At 40.2% G+C, this 6,839-nt stretch overlaps 1 long non-coding RNA gene across 1 annotated transcript in view; it reads right to left on the minus strand.

Annotated features, from left to right (window-relative positions):
- LOC117003153 overlaps positions 1-6,047 on the minus strand; it is a 100,017-nt gene extending 93,970 nt beyond the window's left edge. The window contains exons 1-2 of the long non-coding RNA XR_004419475.1: positions 5,965-6,047; positions 838-902 (exon numbers count right to left, since the gene is read on the minus strand). This is a non-coding gene — a long non-coding RNA (uncharacterized LOC117003153). The remainder of the gene's footprint in view (positions 1-837; positions 903-5,964) is intronic.
- Positions 6,048-6,839: the final 792 nt, after the last annotated feature.

Consider the following 6,839-nt stretch of genomic DNA (forward strand, 5'->3'; position numbering starts at 1 on the left):
GATAAAATATATACACACACATATCAAATTCTGCTATTGTAATTCTTTAACGAGCCATCACAATTCAGTTTAAATATGTCTGTTCAATGGGAATGTGTGTAACTCCTTTCTGCAGAAAGGTAAGGAGGCTTTATTGTTTCTTAGGGAGCTGCACACCAAGGAGATAATTACAAGCTGTAAGATACAATCACATGAACAGGGTATGGAGTGCAGGGCAAAGAGGGATGATGGTGTTTCCACCAGTACCTTTAATTGCAGGATAGGGAACTGCACTGAGTTACAATTTTTAACCAAGCTCACAATAACCCAGGTATGCTGTGTCCTTGTCCTCCCTGTGACTGTCAGCTGTCATGGTAACACTGCTATGCAGGATAAAGGGGAAGGGATTTAGAAGTATCTTAAAAAGGACAAATCTGACTTTTGCTCATACCCTTGCTACTGATTTTTTTTAAAGTAATCTCAAACACTCGTTTGTAACACCAGCTTACTGCCTCACCTCAGCTGTGTCCATTCATTCCAAGCCTCAGTTTCCAACTGAACAAAATGCAGATAAATACATGCCTGACTTGCAGGATGCTGGCATTTTACAGGGATGCATAATGAAGACAGTTTTATAATGCATTTTCCTTCCTTTGGAAGCTGGACACAAAGGAAAACATCAGTCTGCATTTAATACATACAGAATTCTTCTCTGTCACGTATTAGCAGTGTTCAAATGTCAACATAAAGCAGACAGAACACCAGGTTGTAGAGCCAGTTCCTGTAACTGTAATTGCTCTGAGAGATTGTCCCCACTGCAGCTTTACCAAGCAAATGGACTTCTGTGGATTTCTTTACCTTAACTGAGCTGTGCTGCCAAGTTCAGAACACCTCTTTCTTCAGTTCCAGCCAGGCAGGTTCCCCTAGAAAACAAGGGAACAAATCATTTAGTAAGACACTAAGGAAAAGCTGGTGTGCATGGGCAAAAGACCTGACTGCTGGGCTTTATTAAATGGCCTTTGTTTTTTCACTGTACATGGAAAGTGGATTCAATCTTCCCCTGAGTTACTGGCATTTGTTTGCTCATTGTTTCAGACTGAATCCACTAGCTTTTAAACTTGGGCAAGACATGTAGGATGCATAAATCCTCTTTTCTGTTGTGCTCAGGGCTTTGTGAGAGCACAGGCTGTTATGGTCTCACGATATCTTTTCCCATTCTCTCCCGGCAGGATATGTACAGGCTGGATTTGAAATACAGGCTGATGATAGATTTCAAAAGTGAATAGTGGCTTTTTCAGTGTTTCAAAATTAAATAACTGGAAAAAGCATCTAAAATCCTGGAATTTCTGGGAGATTTTTCAGGAGGTCACTTTGCAGTATCAGACAAATAACTCCTTTGCTGTAAGTGTGAGCAAATTTGGAAAAAGCTGTTCCAGAACTCTGTGATGATAAACTGGTTTTCAGGTACATTTTCTTTTTAAAGAACGATTTAAAGAAGGAGGGCATTCTTTTCTTTTTAGTGGTGGAAGTAAAGGACTCATGTTATTGATCAGAGAGTGATTTCAGTTAGGTGCTGTAGTTATGACAATGGCTTCCATCTGGACACACAGCTGAGTGCCATTTGAATGATAGCAGGAACAGACATTCTCCACCTGAGTTTAACCTACACCAAATACAATTAGTGAAATAGTAAAGCTCCCCAGGCTCTAGAACCAGCCAACAGAAGTGCAAGTCATTATCTCACTGTGTTGGGTACGAGCAGATACATTTCACTTCACTTTAAATTTGTAATGCAGCTTTAGCTACACTGGGAGTTAATAACCAGCAATTGGCAAAAGCAGTAAATTCTGGCCCTTTACACGAACTCTGATGCAGTTTTATAAGCAACCTTTAAAACTAGGCCATTCCCTTGTTTGTGTTTAATTACACATGCATTTAATTTTGATTGTTAATTTGTTACAGCTCATTTTCTCTGTTCTATCCATGTAATTATCCCATTCGCATAAAATAACTGTCAGGTCCAAAGTGCCTGTGTCCCCTTTCCAACCTGAGTGTGCATCTGCAGAATGTGGTTAAAGCTTGCAAAGACCCAGGGGACAGAGTAAATCTTCAGTGCTTTCTGCTCTCATTTCAGGGTTCAGGAATCCTGACTCAGTGTCAGTTGGAAATTCAGTGTGGAAAAAAATAGTGAACAAGAAGGACCGTTGAAATTTATGTAACAAAGGCCATCTCCATTCTCCTAACACACACCTATTTTTAAAGCTTTTGATGATTGGGAACTGCTTGAAATTTTCTTAGTTTTTTTCCTATGGAAGATGTGATGAAAGTGTCCCATAGAGCAGCTACCCAAATACAGAATTAGTCTGAAACTATCTGAGACCATGGGTGAAACTTAAATCTTAGTTTAAGTTGTTCCAGAGTTATTTCCCAGTCCCTGTCTGTTGAGTTTCATGCTTGCTCCACAGAGTACTGCTCCTGCCATTAGATCCTCCAACACAGGGATACATGGAGCAGTCGGTGGATTCAGGATAAAATATAGACCACCCTTGCTTTTTGTTTTGGGTTGCTGTTTCTTCCTTACCGGGAAAACATTGAGTTCAACAAGCTCAATTTGGAGGAAATAGAGTGGGACTTAAATTTTAATTTTCACAGATCTTCAGGAATATTTAAAGATTAGCACTTGATTTACCTGCTGTTATTCAAATCCAGCCTGTACCTATCTCCAGAATTGTTTGCACATAGTACACAGACCTGTGTGCTTTGTCCATACAAGTGTCCACTGAAATCTAACATAAAACTTCTAAAATAAATTTCAGGTGAAAATTTCCTTTACAAATACAATCTGCAAACTCAAACTAGTTAGCAGATGACTAATCTCAATAAATATACAGTAGAAATGTGTAATAAAGCAGACAACTTTATGTTGGATCACACAGATAAGAACAATGATAACCCAACCACCCCAGGAGCTCTCAAAGTCGTGCAGAAACCACTGTGACACTAAAGTTCAAAATTTTTAGGAAGTGGTTAATACTTCTGCTGTCACTTGTGTCAAAACCCCCCTAAACTTGGAAAATTCTCAAGTTGCAGAGTTTTTGGTTGCTGTCCACACTGCAGGGTTTAGGTCAGCCCTTCCTCTGTCATGTTTGTTGGTGTTACTCCCCCTGTATTTGGGTAACAGGACACTCCAGCCATCACCTGTCCCACATGGCAACAAGGAAATACCAGCAGTATTAAAGGATTAATCTGACCACAACTGCTGGCTTCTGTTTCATTCATGTTCCAGAATTTTCATGTTTCTATCACTGCATTTCTAACTTTGCTTTTGTGTAAGTAGACCTGACCTGTGCTATCCACAGCCTGCTTGACTGCTTCATTTTCATATTATCAGTTATGATCAACAGATTTTTCCACAGCTATGACCTTATTTTTCCCCTTCTGTGCAGGGCTAGGAATGTTAAATACTTTGATAGAGGGGAAAAAAAGTCCTGATTGGCATTGGTCTGAGGACTTGCAGCCTTTAAGGGCAACCTTACTAACTTGCCAGGGGATAAAAGACCTGGCCTCTTTGCATATTTATTTGCATAAATGTTGTCTTCAAAAATTGCATAAAGTTACAATATTTGATTTAAGGCTAGCATCAAAAAAATCAATTGAATTTACAGTATTTGCTTTAAACAACACACTATATGAAAACCAGAAATATTGCAGGCAAACCTGCAGGTGACTTACATTGTCCTATCCTTGCTTGAGGGCAGGCAATTATATGTTCTTTGGCTGCATCTATTTTCTATCAAAGTGGTCTGAGGCTCTTGAAGGACGCACAGAACAGGAAAACAGTGGCTGTTCTGCATGCACGTATCTTGCAGAGCATATCACATTTTTTGGCACATGTCTACTTAAGGTGCATGGAGACAAGGTTAGATAAATCCAAATGTGAAAACAATCTTGCTCCATAACTAGCCAGAGTCAGCTCAAATTTACCTCTTCCAAACAGAACAGGAGATGAGTTTGTGCTCCTGGAAAAATGTTCAGTTTCTGTAATCTTTGCATTTTTCTTCAGGACAAATCAGGGGTCAATAAAATTTAATGCTTAGACCAAAGAAGAAGTGACCATCACCTGGTTACTCAGGAGGCCATATATGATAAAAGTCTCAGTGCAAAGACACTTTCTGAGCTGTAGCTGTGTGTGGTGACTGCTGTGGTGCATGAATGGGGAGGCTTTCAGTGCCAAGGGAGAAACAATGACCCAGGTGTGCAACTTCTGAGAACCTGGGATTTTACAGCACACAAGACTGACCTGGGAACAAACCAGCAACTTTTCCATAGGCAGCAAGAAAAGTGTCCACTAAATTTTACTCTAGAATTTCCTGTTATGGAGAGAGAGAGAGATTAAATATTCAATAGGAATTAGTCAGGATCATGCAGCATCCCAGGAACCAATGGTTTTCAATATTTGCCTTTGCATGCAGGATGCATGTTTGTTCACTATCATTCTAAGTGATTTAGTCCTCATGAGGAGACACATGTTTCCTTTAGCATGCATGTTTGCATTGTCCACCTGATGGATTGCATAGGAATGAATCCAGTAAAATTAAATGAAAAATAATATTCATTTTATGGTACCTGTACTACTCATTAAAGTATGTCTACTCAATTTAAATTAAAGGATGTGTGATAAGGCATAAATATTAATGTTAAGTCATCTGGGGAGAATTTTTCATTAAAATATATCTTATTAAAATATATAATATCATAAAAAAATTTCTAAAACTCTCACCTCTGTGAAAATGTTACTTATTTCACTGCAGAAGGGGAAATCATAATGCAAGTTTATGAGGTTAAAGAAGTATAAGCATGCCAAATGAGTATCTCCAGTCTGGCAAAATTAAGAAGCAGGTCCAGGAGAATTCCTCACACCTGGGCTAAACAGGGCTGTTCACAGCTGTGGCAGACCCAGGGTAGAGAAGAATCCCTACAAAGCAACAGACAACAAGACTGAATAAATATCAATTCCCTCATAATTTCTTTTTCTGTGCGAGAATTGTGTTAAACCAGTTTGGGTCTTTTTAAATAACAGTAAGACTAATTAGAGATCTCCCTACTTGTGATGCAGAAAAGTGCAGGTACATCATATGGCACAACAGTTGAAGTCAAGTTGGATGATGGCTTTATCAGCATTAAATAGTCAGGTTCCCAGCTGACAAGGGAAAAAGATATCCCTCCACCTCCTCTGAACTTCTTGCATTCTTAACATTCCTTCCATAAATCATTTAGTAGCTGCCCTATTCATAGGAAAATGTATTGCTGAAGTTAAACAGTGGTTTTTCTCCTTCCACTCTCATTGGAGAGAAGCATAATAAATTATGCCTGATTTGCATGCCAGTTTGCATACACAAAACTCTTGTCATGAGCTAGCAAACAATAAACTGCTCATGTCAGAACACATTGTACAAACAACAGCATCAAATAGCTACTGAGCTGTATTATTACCCTGCTGTGCTAGTGAGACTTCTCCACACAAATCTACAGCTCTGCAAAGGCAACAGAAAGGATAAACTGAGCAGCTTTGTGTCTGTCATTGCCCAAATAACCTCCACTGCTTTGTGGGACATCCTGACTCTAGGGAAGTTCTGAGCCCTGATGAACCTGTATGCAGAATGTATACAAAATTTCCCTGATGATACCAGTCAATTTTCTGTGTGGTGCCTGGATGCTTCCATCATTCAGGTACCAGGCAGTGCACAATTGTTGTTGCCATGAGAAGATCAGCATTGCACTATGGGCAGGTTGCTCCTGCAGGTGGGGCTCTGCAGGGATGAAACGTGTCACTAATCCACTGAGTGTGTTACTAATAGGTCACCTACACACAATTTCAAACACTGGGAAAAGCTCTCCTGATGTGTCCTGGAGTTACAGCAGAGCTTCTGACAGCTCCTCATGCAGAGTTTGATGCTAACACCTGTTAGTTCATGCCTACCTTACCTTCTGGAATCTGCCAGAGGAACAGAAGCAAGGGGCACTAATTAGTGGAACTCATCACTGATGACGAGGAGGCAGCAGGACAGATCTGCAGCTGCAAAGGATTCAGTGAGAGGAGTTGGAGCAGTTCAGGGCAGGTACAGGATCAAAGCATGACTAACATGAGGAATACTGCTGGCTGTCACACAATGAAAGCACTTTTTAGAAGACTGGAATGGCTACTTTTAGAGTTGCCTCAACTTGGCAACTTCCTTCTTAAAGAGCAAAGGATATCATATGCTGCACAAGAATAAAACCACTTTGTGCGAAGACCTTAGCAGAGCAATGCTTGTAGGATTTAAAAAGAATCAAAACCATGCTGAGGTAAAGCACAGTTTGTAATTGCAATTTAGCTAACACAAAACATGTAAAAACTCATTTTGGAGAGGTATCCTTAAAATGAATTTGCACAGAATATCAGCAGGCAGGATATTGGACAAGTACACTTAGGAAGGGTTGATTTGGTAGATCACAGTCCTTACTCCCTTAGAACTAAACTTGCAGCATCAATAAGAAAAACTAAAGTGTCTTTCTGTCCAGGGCATGACAGCTCTGCAGGTTTCTAGCCCATGGCAAGCACCAGCTGAGGAGTATTTAACAGCAATACCTCCAGGACTGCAGCAGCACAGTCTTGCAGCTGTCAGCACTTAAAGCAGGGAAAGCTACAGGTTCAAGTGTACAGCAGGTTCACAGATCCAGAGGTGTGGTACTTAGGCTGAAAACCACACAGGTCCAGGGCAGCTCTTTCTAAAATCCTTAAGAAAGAGTTGCAAGGATTGCTGCAAAGTGCTACAAACTGGAAGTGTTAGGAATTGGCAAACCTACTGAGAAGATGTTTG

The sequence above is a fragment of the Catharus ustulatus genome, chromosome 15, assembly GCF_009819885.2.
Source record: "Catharus ustulatus isolate bCatUst1 chromosome 15, bCatUst1.pri.v2, whole genome shotgun sequence".
Lineage (NCBI taxonomy): Eukaryota > Metazoa > Chordata > Aves > Passeriformes > Turdidae > Catharus > Catharus ustulatus.